Here is a 17,438-nt window from a genome sequence, read left to right on the forward strand (position 1 = left end):
ACGCCTGCAAAAGAAGGGGCCAAGAACAGGGTTCCCTCTGCATCCATGAAGAGGTCCAGTTTATACCTGAGAAGTTTGGGGTCTCACGGAAGAACTGAGATGTTCATTGAGCATCACTGTAAAGAAACCAGGTCTTGCAAAGTCTGTAGCCACAAATTTGTGGCTTAGGCAGGAAATGGCTGGTATTGTGTCACCTTCCTTTACTTGCTGCAATATTCTACAAAACTGGTTTATACTTTATCTTTGCAGTAGATAATTGTGATCCCATAAACTTCATAGAATCAGCTCTGATACACAAGGTAGGAGCCAAAATTAATGTTTGTGACACAGTCCCCGGCAGAGAAGTCTTAGCATAATACTAATAATACCAGCCAGCAGTTACATGGTCTTACTGTGTGCCCGGCACCGGTCTAAGCATTTGACATATCAGTCGTCCACTTCCCTTCAGAGATAATACAGATGCCTGGGCTCACGTGAGGTAGACTCACTGGGTGTCACAAATGGATTTTCTATTTCCAGAATGGCTTCCTCTAAATCACAAAAAATTCTTTCTCTTACCAATATCGGAAGTCCCACCCCATCCAATATCAGGTGACAGATCCTCTGGTGTCACCCAGGCCAGGGTAGGGTGCCCAAGGATGACCGTGCCCTTTGACCAGTTCCTTCAATGAGGTCACTGGGGTATTATAAAATTATGTAACTACTCTTTTGGGTTCACCCAGACGAATTCCAGTTACAGTGTCAGATCAGGCCAACCAGAATACGCAACCCTTCTTTTTATGAAAAGCAACTTGCAAGATACTGTGTTGTTATGAGAATTAAATAAGGTCATGCACATCAGCCTGTGAGCACGGAGCCTGCCACTTAGAAGTGCTCAACAAGAGCTGAGCTATTTACACCAGTAACATGGATGGACATTCCAGGCAAAGGAAACTCCACATGCAAGTGCTCAAGGGAGAGGCTGGGGGATCTGAGAACCAACCACAAGGGCGCGTTTGTCAGCTTGGGCCTCCATAGCAAGTACCACAGCCTGGGGCTCAGACAACGGAGGCTTATTGTCTCACTGTTCTAGAGGTTCAAAGTCCAAGATCAAGGTGTTGGCAGGCTTAGTTCCTCCTGAGGGCTGAGGGAAGACGTGTTCTCTCCTTAGTTGGCCTCTCTCCTTGGTTGGTAGACGGCAGTCTTCCCCGTGTCTTCAGATGGTGTTCTCTCTGTGCATCCCTCTGCGTGCGAACTTCTTCTCGTAAGGACACCAGTCATATTGGATTAGGGCCCAGCTGATGACCTCACTTTAACTTGATTACCCCGTAAATACATTATCTCCCCCAAAAGGCCACAATCTGAAGAACTGGGGGTTAAGGACTCCAACATATAAATTTGAGGGGGCAGGGAAGGGGAGCAATTCAATACATAACCAAGAGATTGGTATCACCGGATGGCAGTGGGAAACTTTAGACAGGGGTGAGGGTGATGGCAGGCAGAATAAATAGATAAGACAAAATGATCCTAAAAAGCTAGCTGGAGACCAAATCTTTAAGGGCTTCACAAGACATTCACTAAACATCATTATGCCCTCAGTACTGAGCTAAGGTAATTCAAAGATAAATAAATTATGGCCCCCGACCATAACTAGCTGCAAGCCTGGTAAAGACAGGCCTTGGAGAGATCATCTGAAAAGGGGGCAAAGTATGCTAATGAGGACAGTGGGAAGCAGAGCGGAAGGGGCCCTTCAGTAGTGCTGCCTGCAGGATACCAGAAAGATGAGGACACCCCAAAGTTTGAGGCAACAAAGAGGCCTCAGGATGGGGCCAGAATTGGGGTGGCCCCATCGTGGCAGGGAAGAGCCGCCACCCCCAGGCCTAGCCTTCCTCAAATTGTTCCAGGCTCTTCGGGGACATGAACCAATCGACCTGTGCTCCAACGCCCTCATGCAGCACCCTGCACGTATTGTCAGCCCCGGCCCTGCAGAAGGCATCACAAGAGACCTGAGGGTAATGGAGCTAGGTCTGCGAGAAGGTGGACAGACACATGTGTGAGAAGTAAAATATGGAGTCAAAACTGATGGGTCTCAAGAGAAAATCAGATGGCATAATGGGAGAGTCCAGACAAAGGCAGTAAATTCGCTTCCTGAGGCTGCAGTAACAATCACCACAAACCTGGGGGCTTGAAACAACAGATATTTATTTTCTCACCACTCTGAAGGCCAGAAATCCAAAACTGCAGTGTCTGCAGGAGTGGCTCCTTCTGGAGGCTCTGAGGGAGAATCTGTCCCAGGCCGCTCTCCTAACTTCTGGTGGTACCAGGGATCCTTGGTGTTCTGACTTGTTAACACACGAATCCAACCTCTGCCTCCATCTTCACATGGCCTCCCCTCTGTGTGTCTTCCATCTCTTATAAGGGCACCCATCATAAGGACTTCCTAATCTGGGATGCTCTCGTCTCAAAATCCTTAGCTTACTCACATTTGCAAAGACTATTTCCAAATGAGGTCACCTTCACAGGTCCTGGGGGTTAGAACTTTTGGGGTGGGGGATACAATTTTACCCACTACAGGCAGTTTATCTCAAGTTGGAAGAAACAGGGGAGGAGTTGGAGGTGAGCAATGGGTAGCATCTGAGCTGGGCCTTGCAGGGAGAGGCAGGTTGGGCCTTTGGGGAGCCATGGAAAAGAGCATTCTAGTATAGGGACAAGAGAAGCAAAAGTCCAGACGCACAGCATTCACATACGGGAGATGCCAACCATGCCACCGGAAGGGGTGAACTGCATTTTGCATGAGGGTCCCTTCCTTGCTATTCCGTAAATTACCCCCTTCATGACTCCGCTGTCACTGACATGAGCCAACACTGAGTTCAGCCACATGACAGAAATGTCACATGAGGAACGCCTCGCCTCCATTCCTACAGAACAGTTCACGCTTTGCCTCACCCTGAATTACTCTGCTCCAATCCCTTACAAACGTCATGCTCAGTCAAAAGTATCCATGGAAACCAGCGTGACCCAGGGAACAAGGTACTTTGAGGGTGAAAGGAATTATTTTTATTAAGAAAAGAAGACTCTGGTGATAGAAGGAGAATTGACTCTGGGTGATGAACACACAATGGGATTTATAGATGATGTAATACAGAATTGTACACCTGAAATCTATATAATTTTACTAACAAGTGTCACCCCAATAAATTTAATAAAAAAGAAAAGAAGACTCCCTGGTGTCTAAGGGAGTGACTACAACAGTCCATGAGATTTCAAGGAAAAGGGAGTAATTATTCCCACCTCTCAGATTTGTGATAAGGAGCTTCTTGGATAAAGTCTATGAAACGCTTGACAGGGAGCTCAGCCTACAGGAAGAGCCCGGCCATGGGAGAAAAGCAAAACCAGACAGTTTGGGAGACTATCTCGGACTCTCATTTGTCATTGAGTCTCTTCACTAGAAAGGTTTTGGGAACACCGGCCCAGTGGAATGCACAGTGGGTGGAAAGGCACATGGGACCGCATCACAAATGGGCTTACATGTCAGCCTGAGGGATTTCTACTTTATCCCCAAGCTAATGGGAAGCGGTTGCCTTCAAAATAAGTGAGGTCGAAGTTTGGTGCCAGGTCAAAGTAAAGCAAAGGATTAACAATTATGATGCACTCGGCCGGACCAGTACCTGATACACTTCAGCCACTTTTTCCACCCCCTCCAGAGCTATACAGAACATAACATTGTCTAGTTAACTGGAGACACAGTTCTATGACCACCACAAGAAAGGGGTGATACAGTCTTTAGAAAGGGTTGTTTGCAAGAGGAGCCATCAGCCCTAGCTGTCAAGACAACATTTTTCAACTAGTCATTTAGCTGCTAGTCATTTTGTTATCCACTTGTGCTCTTACTGTTAAAATTTTGTCAATTTCTTCTTTAAAACCCACATTGAGTCAGACTGAGTTAACTCTGTCGTGGGCATTTCCATCGTCTATACCGAGCTTCTCAGCAGCAGCTGAGGTGGGGCTTTTTGGCAAGTGCTGTTTATCCATCTTTGAACTGAGACATTCACTGCAAGCAGATTTAAAAGAAAATTCCTGGAAAAGCATTTTTTTCAATGATAGGCTTTGTTTTTGTGTCAGTTGCCCATAACTTTCTGGAAAATTCTACTTTGGGCTGAATTTTCTCATTACTATTCTCAGTATAAATTTGTTTTGTTTTTTTATTAATGGAAAGTTCCAGGGGGGGAAAAAAAAACCCTTTGGTAGCTTTTGAGTTATGAAAATATGAAAAAGTTTACTTTTTTTCCAATTAAAAGAAAGCTTTGGCCTTATTTTTTAATCAAAACCTTTCTTTGCATGTGAGGACTAGAGTAGACTCTAAGTGTGGTTCTCAGCTTTGGCTTCACATTGAAACTCCTCAGACCTCTTAAAAATAGCATGCCTGAGTCCAAATATTCCAGCGAAATTGTCCTGGCCCCACCAGGGCTCTGGGAGCACCGAAAGCCCCCGAGGGTTCTAACGTTTAGGCAGCATCGAGCAGAACAAAGCACTGCTATCCTAGGACACACAACCTCGATCTCCACACTCAATAAAGGACACAGAGGACTGGAGATTTCAGAAGGGGAAATTAATTCTTCTTGGAGAAAGTTTTCTTTCTGTCAAAGGTGCCTGAAAGTCACCAGAAAGGGTTTTGATCACTATGAAATGTTAATATGTTGACTGTACCAAATTAAATACTAGTATCACAGAGTAGATTCCAATATAGACAAGTATTAATGGCAAATTCGTAATAAATTGGGGGCGGGGGGAAACTTAGAACGAAGGAAGTTATAGCTCTCAACGTAAATTTGTCTGTGAATCAGAAAAGGACCTCCATTCTTCTTAGCAAGAGAACACCAGAGACCTGTTGAGGGACCCCAGGCAGGCATCCTGGGAAGACATTTGGAGATCTTCTGCTTTTGACAGTCACACCCATGCCACACAGGTCCCTTCACTGCCTCAGAAGAGACTCGGGGCTTCTGTGTGATGGCATGCCCCAGATATGGCTCTTTTGGTGGGGAGAAAAATAATTTATCTATTGAGAAAAAGCAGTACAGGAAATATTTACATATTTTACATATTTAATGGGCTTGGAGTAAAACTTGTAAGTCTTTATGTCCAGGGCTCTTTGCTGAAATACTGGGCAAGTTCTCCGAGTCGTCCTTCTTTCATGTTTTTTAACCCCATCATGACTAAAACAAACTAACAATCAAACAAACGAAAGTATGCAGGAAGCAAAATTAAAACCCACAGGAAGAAAATGTCCATCTTGTTTGGGACTCTTGCAGGACATGGGCAGCTGTCACCCAATCTCCTCGTGGTGACTGCTGCCCGTGGGAATTCAATGTCTATGGGAGCTGATGTTTTTATCCAGCCATTTTTGTTGACAATTCCAGTTTTAGGATTGGATGTAACATTGTCTCGCTGTTTGTTCCTGGGTAGGCTTTTCATATTTCCTTTTTGAAACCTTGTCTTCTCTCCTCCCACGGCCAGTGGGAGGGCGGCACCTCCTGCCGTGATGGCTCCAGCGCTTCGTGAGGGAGGCTGTGGGAAGTCTCTCCTCCGGCTGCCTTCAAAAGCACTCCACCGTGGAAGTTGAGCAAAGGTCTCTTGGACTCATTTGGGAAAAGGTTCCTCAGACATGAGTGTTGACTCGATTCTCTAACACAGTCTGTTGAGTTTGTAAATGAATACATCTTGTTGGATTTAAGCAAACATTCTCAATCCTGCTCTCAGATTTCCTAGTTATCTGCAGAATTCCCCTTCAGTTAAGAAACGTTTTACATACATATGTCTATCTGACTTGGCTTTTTATCTGAAACGCTTCCAATTAAAGAAAATGGTAACTAAGTGACTTTCGTTTCAGGAAGTCAGGTCTTCCTATCACATTAAGAAGAGTTTTATACTGAGAAGGAAGAAGAAAGCCGCCAAAAACATGTAATTTCCTCTTTGACAATTATTTCTGAATAGGAACTTGAGCAACCTCACCCAAGAAGGTGAGGTCTGTGTCCCAATGAGCTTGCATGAGCTGGTGTCTCTCCTGATAGTGCAGGGCTGGCTGGGAGAAGCCCCGTGGGGTGTGGGATGAGTTGGGCTACGCCGCGACCCGAACTTCCAGCAGCTTCCCTGGTCTTGATCTCCAGTGATTGATCTGAGTATGTGCTGCTTCAAGACCACCTGCTTTCCTCTCTGTAGGGTTTAAGGCATAGAGAGCTACTGATCCCTTGACAGAGAAACACAGTAATACTTCCAGTCAATGGAAAATTAAAAAAAAAAAAAATGTATATATATATATATTTTTTTTTTTTTTTTTCACAGTACCTTAAAATGTGACTATATTTTGAGAGGCCTTGTATGAAATATTTAAGTTAAAATGAGGCCACTAGGATGGGCTCTAATCCAATCTGACTGGTGTCCTCATAAGAAGAGGAGATTAGGACACATAGAGACACTCCAGGGATGCACACACACAGGGGAAAGACCATGTGTGGACACAGTGAGAAGGTGACCATCTGCAAGTCAAAGAGAGAGAGGCCTCTGGATGAACCAAACCTGCAGACACCTTGACCCTGGATGTCTAGCCTCAGAACTATGAAAACTAAAATTCTGTTGTTTATGTCTCCCAGTTGGTGGTATTGTGTTATAGTGGCCCTAGTCAGTGTGTGTGTGTGTGTGTGTGTGTGTGTGTGTGTGTGTGATATGAGAAGGTGATAGAATTTGAGTGGTCAGTTAAAAAGCAAAGCCTTCTCAAATAAGTGTAGATGTTGAGTCACATGCTGCCCAGTAGAAGCCACTTTCAAGGCTGTTGGAGAAAGGACCCACTCCACCCTCATCCATTCTTGGATCCATACAACCCTTGTGGGAACATTGGCTCCCCTCCTTCACACTGAGGAACCACAGAACGGTTCACAAGAAATCCCCACCATCAGCACTGAGGTATGCATGCAGTCATCAGCTAATAACTTTGACAACTGAAATGACAGGACAGGAACACAATACACGCTCCCTGAGTTTGGGAACCATGTCCTTTTGCAGTATCCTCAGCACCCGGTAAAGCCCATCATACAGACTCAAAAAATATTCATTGCCTGAGTGAGTACAAATAATATCAGACTAAATGTATAGAAGTAGCCCAGCTCAATTCCTTGGGCCCCCAGAGGAAGTCGTGCTTTCCTGGAATTTTTAAATGTCCTACTCAAAGTTTTGGAGATTCTACCCTTCGATTCTGCATCAGAAAATTCCCTTATATATAATTTGTATCCACAGGTGCTGGGTTGTTCCTTTTTTACCATCTACCACTGATGACCTTTATTATACATCTCTACATTCTACTTTAAACTTCATTATCACAAACACACTGAAAAAATGCATGAGGTGCTCACTGTGGGATGCACTGTATCAATAGCTCATGAGGCTTTAAAAATAAAGACTCCCCCTGAAAGAAATTAGATGGGTGCTTTTTACAATCAGTACTTGCAGTGCCATGCAAGGCTGTCCTCGTGGCACATGTACAGAAGTCATGAGAACAATTATGGAGTCACCGTTTGTTTCAGGCACCTACCTATTCCTGCATAACAACCAGCCCAAAACTCAGCCTCTTAAAACAGCAGCAATCTCTGATTTATGTGATTCTACTGGGTGAGCAGCCCCTCTGCTGCTTTCGCCTGGGGTCTCTCAGGTGACAACATTCAGCTGGAGTCACGGAGCTCAAGGAGGGTGTGCCGTGCCTGGCCTCTCCTCCACGTGGCCTCTCAGCCTCTAGGAGGCAAGACTGGCTTCCCACGCGGCCGTTGCAGGGGTGCGTTCAAGAGAGCAAAGGTGGAAGCTTCCAGGCCACTGGGGGCCCGGGCTCCACAACTCACACAACATCCCTTTTGCTACATTCTACTGGTCAAAGCAAGTCACGAAACCAGACCAGCTTCAAAAAGTGGGGAAGTAGACTCTGTGTCTTGATGGGAGCAAAAAATTCATGGCCACATTTAATCAACCACAGGATAGCTGCAGAGCCAAAGTCACTCCAACTTTCTCACTTTGTGAGCAAAAAGGGGTGAGTCAGCAAAGTGGTTCTCGTGAGGTCGTGCTCATGTGTAGGGAGACTGAGGCCCAGCCTCCCACCCCCTCAAGAAGGACCTGCTGTTTCTAAGATTGCCCAGTGCCTATAGTTGTAGAATTAACAGATGTTTACCCAGAAAGCCATTGCTGAGATGATTAACTCTCAAGTTGGGCTGCATATTGAAATTCTCTGTGGAGTTTGAAAATATACTGGTGTTTGGAATCCACTTCCGGAAATTACAATTTCACTGGTATAGGATGTGGCCTGGGTATTGGGGATTTTCAAAAGCTCCCCAGGGGAGCCTGTGTGCAGCAAAGTGTGCAAAAGACGGGTATTTACATTTGAAACTGCCTTTTCTTGTTAGGTGAGAAAGATTCAACTAGCACTTATTGATTCCACCCACCTGGTCATCTGTGATATGTAAGGGAAAGGATAACATTGCATACACATGAATGTACACACGCGCACACAGCATATTCTAGTAGATGATAATAAAGAAACCTTGCCTTCAAGTGTTTAGGGATTTGCAGGAAGGTCATTTGTGAAGAACAAATTCTTAATGAGGAACAGACACCGGTGGGTAAACAGACAACTCTGGTTCAGAGCAAGCGAGTATAACTTGTGGTCCATTTGGTTTCCTCAACCCAGGGCCAGTGGAAGTGAGTCATCAACAGGGGAATACCACATGTATTTGAAAAAAGAAAAAGTAAAATGGGCAAAGCATTTGTTTCATTAGATCGTGGGACCCTCAGTGCGTTGAGCCCTGTCTCTCGTGGCTAGCAGCGAAGCTTCCTGGGGTTATTGTGAACCCGAAAGCTTGCACACCTCCTTTGGAGTAGCCCCGACTCGTCATCTGGGAAGACAGTGCCGGGCAGTCAGGAGCAGAGATGTGTCCCAATACCTGAGAAAAGCAGAGTAGAACCTGTGACTGGGGCACCTGTCATTTTACTCTTAAAAACGGGCATTTGTGAACATCCTCCTGTGGCTCCGGCGCGTCTCAGGCTGTCAGAGTAAATGTCTCCATTGTCAGGGCCAACAGGCTCATTTCAGGGGCAAGACACATGCATGGAAGCCATCCAAGTGCTGGAATTGTGGAATAACCCAGGGATTCCAGGACTGTCCTTACGTAAGCCTCTCCAATGCCGGGAAGCGGGAGTAAAATGCGCATTTTACTTTTCATGGCACTTGGGCAGTAGTTTCTCCAGATGCAGTCCCCAGAGCGGCCGCCTCAGCTTCGCCTGGGAACTTGTCAGGGCTGCACGTTGCTAGGCTTCTCCAGACCTACTCACTCAAGCTCTGGGGTGAGGCCCACATCTGTGCTTTAATGAGCCCTCCAGGTGAGGCTCTACTTGCTTAAGTCTGAGCACCACTGGGATACAGATATGAAAAATAGTTGCCCTTTGTGATTTACTGGCAATCTCACAAAGAACGCAGCTCAGACAAATGGCATTTGGGCTCAGTTTTGCAGTCAACAGATGTGAAATTTAGGAAAGGTACAAGAATTTTGAATATGTGTATGTCTCGTGATTCCTAGCATTTGGCATAATGTTTTATAACCCAAAGGCAGGAGGAAAAATCTTGTGATTCTTTTTCCTGAAGGAAGAGCTCAGGAGTAGTGGGTACGAAAAACACCACAGGGCCTGGTGCCTCCCACCCGACCCCAGAAAGGGAGGGCTCAGCAACTGTGAATATCAACTCTCTTACAGATGACGAGACATTCTTGCATGGCCCAGCATACATTTGTCCTCACTCTCTCTCGGTTTATTTTCACTCATTCTTTTGTTCTATGGAAGCCTGTATCAGGCCTCCCAGAATCGTCCTGTCTTTACCTTACCCTCTGGTCCAAAGTCTTGTCTCATGGAAGATCATAGAAGTTCTACACCGTACCCTGGGATTGGTCCTGGGGCCTAAATCAGAACCAGTCTGGAGTAATACATCAGGAAAACCCCCACTACCAAGAAAAGAAAGCACTCAACAGTACCAGCCACTGAGGGGTGAGGAACGTGCTAAGTGGTTGTTAGTTGAACCTGAACTCGAAAGTGCAAATGAGAAGGATCAAGACACCTAATGAGCATAGTTCCCAATTACCGACAAGCCCGTTCAGGCCAGGCTGGAGTTTGGATGGAGACTGCCCTGCCCCTTCTCTCAGTGGGAGCTGTGTGGATGCAGGCCTCACTGCCCATCTACAGCCAACCACCCTGAGCGCCCAGCCCCTGGGAGGCAGAGCCACCCTCAGAGGCCATTCCTAGGAGTGTTTTCTCAGGAGACACAAAATAAGACACAGTATCTGAGAAAGGGACCACACACATTCAAAATGACAAATACTTTTTTAAAATTGAAACGGGGAGGTAAAAGCCTTGCATAATTTTTTTCATATGACAAATGAAAAAAGCACTAAGTAAGATTTTTAAAAATTAAACTAGAATAAATAGCACTTTAAAAGGCATTTTAAAAGCACGGGCCTAACTAAACATTTTTTCATAGTTTCTGCTTTTTTCGTTCAGGTTTTTTAATAAATGCTACATATGAATTTTGTAGACCGTCAAAGAATTGCAGCTTTCATAATTTTCTCTTTAAAAATAATCTGCTGAATTATGTTATAGTTTACTGACGTTCAGGATTTCTTTTTGACATTGTGCTTTCTGTGTGCAAATTTTGGGGCCAAAATATCACCAGAAGAGAAAGATTCTTTAGTCCTTAAAGTGATCTATGTGAGTAGGTTGGAGCATTGCCCACGACTCTGTGGTAATTGTATCATCAGCAATTTACAGATTCTAATCACTTAATCTCAGGATGTTTTATTTCGAATTCTTCATCTTAATCTCAATAAGTGGGGAAGGCAGTTTAAAAAGAACATTTTGTTCTAGCCTTTCTAGTTTTCAAGCCAGCTTTCTGAAAACAGAGTTCTTCAAATATTATTTTATACAGGGGCTATTTTGTCTTCTAATACAAAGATAAATTAATTATCACAAAGATCTGAGAGGCAGATTTAAAATATGTGTGTCTGCTGCAAAAATGCAGGGGTTTGTGGGAACAGGGAATCACTCTCCGAGACACTCTGCAATGTGTCAGGGATGCTGTGGTCCCAGCAAACCAGCGAGAAGTGCAGGTAACCCTCATGCAATGGCATGAGTTAAAACTTGGCTAGAAGACAAGCCCTTTTCCTGCCAGGAAAAAAGAAATGAGCTTCAAGGACGTGGACTGGATTTACTCTAGCCCAGACTGAGTCCCCACCTGCCCTCTGCCCTGTGCAGCCTCTATGAGCCCCCAGGCTGGGAGTGGTCAGAAGGTCCCGTCCAGCCCTACCCCACACACCTACAGACTTTCCTCAAAGTTTCTTAGCAGAGAGGTAGGCAAAGAGTTTTGCTGCTAATTCACTATAACCCAAGTCACCATATGAAAGGGACTTGGCAGATTACTGAACCCCATGCCCTCATCTAAAGTGAGAGTTTGGCCCCGTCTGACTGGAGGACTGGTCAGGGAGTTCTTGGCGGAGAAAAGCCAAGCCTTGGGCCATGGGTGACTCCTCTGTCCCCTTGGTCCTTTATTCTAAGCCCTGGTTTCCAGGCCTCCTCAGCCTGCACACAGCGTGGAACATGGGACAGTCAGATGTCCCAACCCCCCGGCGGGCAGATGGAGCTGGAGATGGGGAGATGGGGAGACAGTCAGTCGTGGTTGGACTTCCAGTTCACTGACAGAAGTCGCCGTCCAGGACCCATGATGCTGAGACCTATTGTTTCAAACCTGTGTCAGGTGAGGTCTCCTTACTTCACGCAAAGCTGGAGAGTCCAAGAGCCTAATTCTAAAGCACCGGCATTGACGTAAGCCTGCTGACCACGTGGGCAAGGCTCCCAGGCACAGGCCCTCCTCACCATCAGTCACACCCCAATGGACAGTCACCACAAAGAGAAGGTATTTCTTGACGAAGCAAAGACAGTCAGAAGGCTCGATAACACATTTCAATCCCAATAAACATACAGCGAGATTTCATTTAATAACACAAATTTAGTGAGGAAAATCAAGTAGAGTAAAGACCTACTCTGTGCAAAGTGCTGCGCGAAGCTCATGTGAGGATGAAAGCTGAGAAGTGGCCCCTGCCTCTTGGAAGCTCGGGGTGCGCTGCTACTGCAAAACCAGGGAAGGAAGTTTAGTTCAAGATTCTGTAGAACGCTTCTTTTAAACTTTTAAAATTTATTTTAAGTGTATTTTTCCAGGACCCATCAGCTCCAAGTCAAGTAGTTGCTTCAATCTAGTTGTGGAGGGCACAGCTCACACTGGCCCATGTGGGGATCGAACTGGCAACCTTGTTGTTAAGAGCACCGCGCTCTAACCAACTGAGCTCAAATGGCAACCCCTGGGACGCTTCTTAGAGCAGATGGGACTGCAGCTGAATTCAGAGGGTGGAGAGGGTAGGGTTCTGAACCACAGATGTGGTGGTGAACAGCACCCCACGAGGAGGGGACAGCCTTCTCACAGAACTGGAGATGCAGGGGTACACTTTTAGGGAATGACAACAAACTGTGGCCGAAACATATGACTAGTCGGGGAGGGAGGAGGAGGCATAATCAGAAAAAAGGCTGGATTCCTTTTTAATTTCTTTTATGTGTAACTTGCAGAACTTTCTAGAAGATCATGTAATAATTAATCATTAGGTAGCCCTGCACTGGGGTGATATAGAACTCCTTGAGGAGATCATGACGTCTTTGGGAAAATAACCCTTTATGTGGGAATTAGTTAATTAGAGTTAGTTAAGGAGTGTGGGGCTCTGGGTCACTGGGTGGTCCAAGGGAGGGAAAGGGAAAGTGAGCTTGGAATGAAGAGACTGGTTGTCGAGTTGGGGTTCCCACAGCCAATTTGGGTAACACCACACGGCAATCTGGAAAACATGGGTGAGTGACGTAGAAGTCTGTCACCATAGTCAGCACTGAAGTAGCAACTGAGACTCCATGTAGGGGAGTTCCTGAGCCAGCCTAGAGGTGCAGGAAGAAACCTGCTGCTCCCAGAAACGCTCTGGAAACACAGCCAGCACTGAAATCAGTCCCTGTCACAGAGTTTATTGACTTTAGACACTAGCCACAGTAAAAACAAAACCAGTTCTTGGGAGAAGCATCGATTGTGACCAGGAACTAAAGTAATAAATACCCTGGTGTGAGAAGCACCTTTACGGGTGAGCGTTTCTTCAACCTGATGGCCTGTCTTGTCTATTTCTGCTTCCCTACAAAGCTATTTACATTCCTTTCCATGTTCTGAAAACTTTCACCATGCAGGATAAGAACTTGCTTTTCAAAAGAATTTGTAGGAAGTAACGCTATGGAAAGAGTAAAACTGCTTCCATCATATATATGTATATATATGTGTGCATGTATATATATATATATATATATATATATATATGTATATACCGTGTTTCCCCGAAAATAAGACCTTGCCGGAAAATCAGCTCTAATGCGTCTTTTGCAGCAAAAATTAATATAAGACCCAGTATTATATTATTTGATATTATTATATAAGACCTGGTCTTATAGTAAAGTAAGACTGGGTCTTATATTAATTTTTGCTCCAAAAGACACGTTACAGCTGGTGGTCCGGCTAGGTCTTATTTTCGGGGAAACACGGTATGTGTTTATATATATATATATATATATATATATATATATATATATATATGACTACCTCCAAATTTCATACTGTATTTACAAATGCTTTTACTATTGTTCAGGAAATTGCAATCAAACTTACGCTGAGATTTTACAAGCAGTGGCTCAGGGCCTGTCCTCACCGCTCTGTTCCCCAGTAGGAGCCACGTGCCAGCCAGGGCAGCACTAAGGCTCGGAGACCATCTCCTCAGTCAGCCACTGGGACCAGGTGCTCATGGTGGCTTTCCATCAGTTACAAAACTTACCTATTAAGTAAATGAGGACCGTCAAAATCTCCCAGGTGCAACAAGAATGGCACTTCCCTCTTGGTTTTCCCATCAGCAGTCCAGTCTATAAGAAGAGTCCCAAGACACTTCTGCTTTAAAAAATGACAGAGCCCTAACTCACTCTTTTTTTGCCATATTTACTAATTTCCGATCCTAGACAGCGTGGCACCTCCATTCCTCACTAAAGTAGGGCATGGTAGGTTGATGGAAGAATTACAAATGAGTGGAAATGCTAACCTGTCGATGTAACAGTTTCTACAGTTTAACCTTTGTGCAATGTGTTTTTTTAAGATGATGTAAATTGTATTCTGTTGATTGTTAGTAATGAACCTGACAGAGATTTTGAAGTTTCAGGACGATGCCCTAAATCTGACTCTTAGTGTCAAAAAAGAAGAAAAAAAAGAGGAAAAAGAAGGAGAAAAGAAGAAAAAGAAACTACATGAGAGGGAATTTTTAATTCAATATAATTTATAGCATTTGCATTTTAATCACTTCTTCCTTTTCAGATGTCCAAAGTTACCACACCATTAACAAACATATAACCCATTATTCTGCTTTTCAAAAGAGTTATTACTGAAATGAATGTTTATATGTCTATTTCTTATTATATTTCATAATAAATCTAAAGACATGATCCCCTACACGAGAAAAAAATATAACCCCTCACAATACTAAAATCTCACTTAAAGGTTCAAAAAATTTTAGAATTACACATCCAAAGGGAAATGGCACTTTTCTTAATATGGGACTGACTTCCTCATTTTTCCCCATTGCCACATGTTGACGGCTGAGTTTGTAGTGAGGGACGTCGGTGCCGTTAGAGGAACTGAGAAGAAGTGAAGTGACCACCAGGAAGAACACGAGACTCAGAAGTGAGCAGAGGGGTCAGGACCACTTGGCACAGCCGCGGGCACAGAGCTGCCCTGAAAAGGTGGAAAACCGCAGCCCAGCGGATTTCAACAAGCAGGAAAGAATCCTTTCTTCACTCTAAGACTTGTCAAAACTGTTAATAAACAGCACACAATGTACAGGGATGGACTGTCAAGCCAAACACCTTGAAAATGATTTCATTGCAAGTGGCTATGGCGATAAGGGTGAAAATACTAGGTAAATGGTGCCTACAAGTGGGCAGAATTTTCTCACATGCAAAGGTATTGAGGCAGGTTAGTTAGCATGTTGCTAGGTAGACAGTGGGGTCCCTGGTAGAACAAACAAAAAGCAGCCATATCCTGAAACTCCAGGTCCTGGAATGTCTCCTTCACTCCAGGACAGGGACATGAGAATGCGCCTTGAGGTTAATAGATAATCTCAAATCCCTTCTGGCCGGACAAAGGAGCAGATCTGATAGATAGGAGTGGGTTCGTTAATCCCTTTAGGGTGGCAAACAGGACAGACCTGATGGATGAATTCCGTTGTAAGGTGCCAGCCCCTGCCCCCAGCAGGCAGGGGAAGGTATAAAAGTTAGAGCTTTTGCCTCAGTTTCCAAGTTTCGGGACCCCTCCCGCTCGGGAGCTGCAACCTCTTCTCCTGCCTCTAATAAACTATCCTCTTTTTAAAACTCCTTGCCCCTCCCTGGTCCGTGCGTCCATTCTTCGGCTCCAGGAGACACGATCCCGGCCCACACCCAGAAACTGCCGGCAGCTCCTATATCATTACATCAATATGACGTTGGTCAGCAGTTCTCAAGCTTTTTGGTTTCAGGAACCGGTTTTAACAAAATTATTGATAAATCTAAAGCGCTTTAATTTTTTTTATGTGAATTAATCTATCAATGTATACCTTAGGAGAAATTAAAACAGAAAATGTTAAAGCACAAGACTACACAAGGCTGCATTCCCATACATCAGAACATTCCATGTTATGAAGCCCCTGAAAAACCCCACTGCCTACTCGAGAGAATAGAGTTTAAAAAAGCAAATAGCGTCTTACTATTATTACAAAAGAAGTTTTGACCTTTTGGACTCTCCTGAAAGTGTCTCAGGGACCCCCAGGCTCCAAGAATGCTCTTTGAGAACTGCTGATATAGACCTAACCTGTGAGATTCTGGAAGTTTCTTCAAGAACCCCCCAGCTTGCGATTGTCAGAAGAGGCAAAATGGATTTTCCCATCCTTCTCCCACTAGAGAGCATTAAAAAAACATATATTTTTTACATTTTATTTACCAGAATTCTAGATTCGTTGTCTTCCTTTGAATATAGAATTCCATGCCAAACAAAAAAAACACAGTTTTTATATCACTGGTAGAATGTGTATTGTCAGGGATAGTGCACAACAGAAGAAACCCTAAGGATTAGAGAAAATATGGTCTTCATTTTTTAAAAAAGGGAAATATTTCGATTGAGGGCACGCGTTAGTTGTAAGAGCGGTACAAACATTAAGTTTCTTAGAACTCAAAAACCATGTCAAACAAAAAAAATGTATGAAATATATATTAAAGAAAATATATTTTACTGACATATATAGTAATATTTATAAGTAAATGTATTTATTCAGAAATTATTTATTGAATACATACTATGTGCCTGGTCTGAGACTAGATAGATACAGCATAAACGCCATTTTTACACTTGATCTTAGCTAAAAGGCCGAGAAGCGATAATAAATGCCATTTGTAATTTTTAAGAAATAGTGAGTTCATTTTGGAGGTTTGTCAAGGCAAGAGAGGGACAACAAAGGGACAGTAACATGTCCATATGCTATGGGGACATTGAGTGACCTCGCACTGTGGCAGTTTTAAGAGAGGGAGCCTCCACTTTGGAGTCTGAAAGCCAGGATCTGTTCTTAGGTTGCCCACTGAAACAGTGAGTTATGGGGGAATTTTAACTGCTCTGTGCCTCAGTTTCCCGAATTATGCCTAATCATGACCTCCTTTCTGTATCAAGACAGTAGAGCTATCAATATGAAAAAGTCTTAGAATGAAAGATGGTGATAATGAATTAAGTCAGGGTATTTTTAACCTTTGGGTTGAAGAATAACATACAAACAGAAATGTGCACATGAGACCCACAGCACCCCATCAAGAGCTGGACCAATACAAAGCCCCTCTGCACACCTCAGGGTCACTCCCTGCCCCCCAGGGAGCCTGCTACTCTGGCTTCTAAGAGCACAGATTGCTTTTGTGTCTTTGTGTTTTGCATGCAAGATGCGGTCTTTTGGGTCTGGCTTCTTTCATTCAACATAGTTTTGTGAGATCCAAGCATATTGTTGAATGTAGTTTTAGGCTATGCATTCTCTGTGCTATAAAACATTTCATTTGTGTGTCCATTCTATTGTTGGGGTACTTGAGTCATTTCATATATAGCCTTTTAGCCATAGAAAAGACCAGACATTCTCTGATCCGGAAAGAGGGAGTCACAGATGAAATTCACCATCTCCTTTCTACTTGAAGTTTGTCCAATCAAAGGAATTTTTTGTTTTCCCTCCATGTCAGGATTAGAGCTGATCTATGAATTAAATATTGAT

This window comes from Rhinolophus sinicus, chromosome 2 (assembly GCF_057876585.1).
Source record: "Rhinolophus sinicus isolate RSI-liver-muscle chromosome 2, RSI-T2T, whole genome shotgun sequence".
NCBI lineage: Eukaryota > Metazoa > Chordata > Mammalia > Chiroptera > Rhinolophidae > Rhinolophus > Rhinolophus sinicus.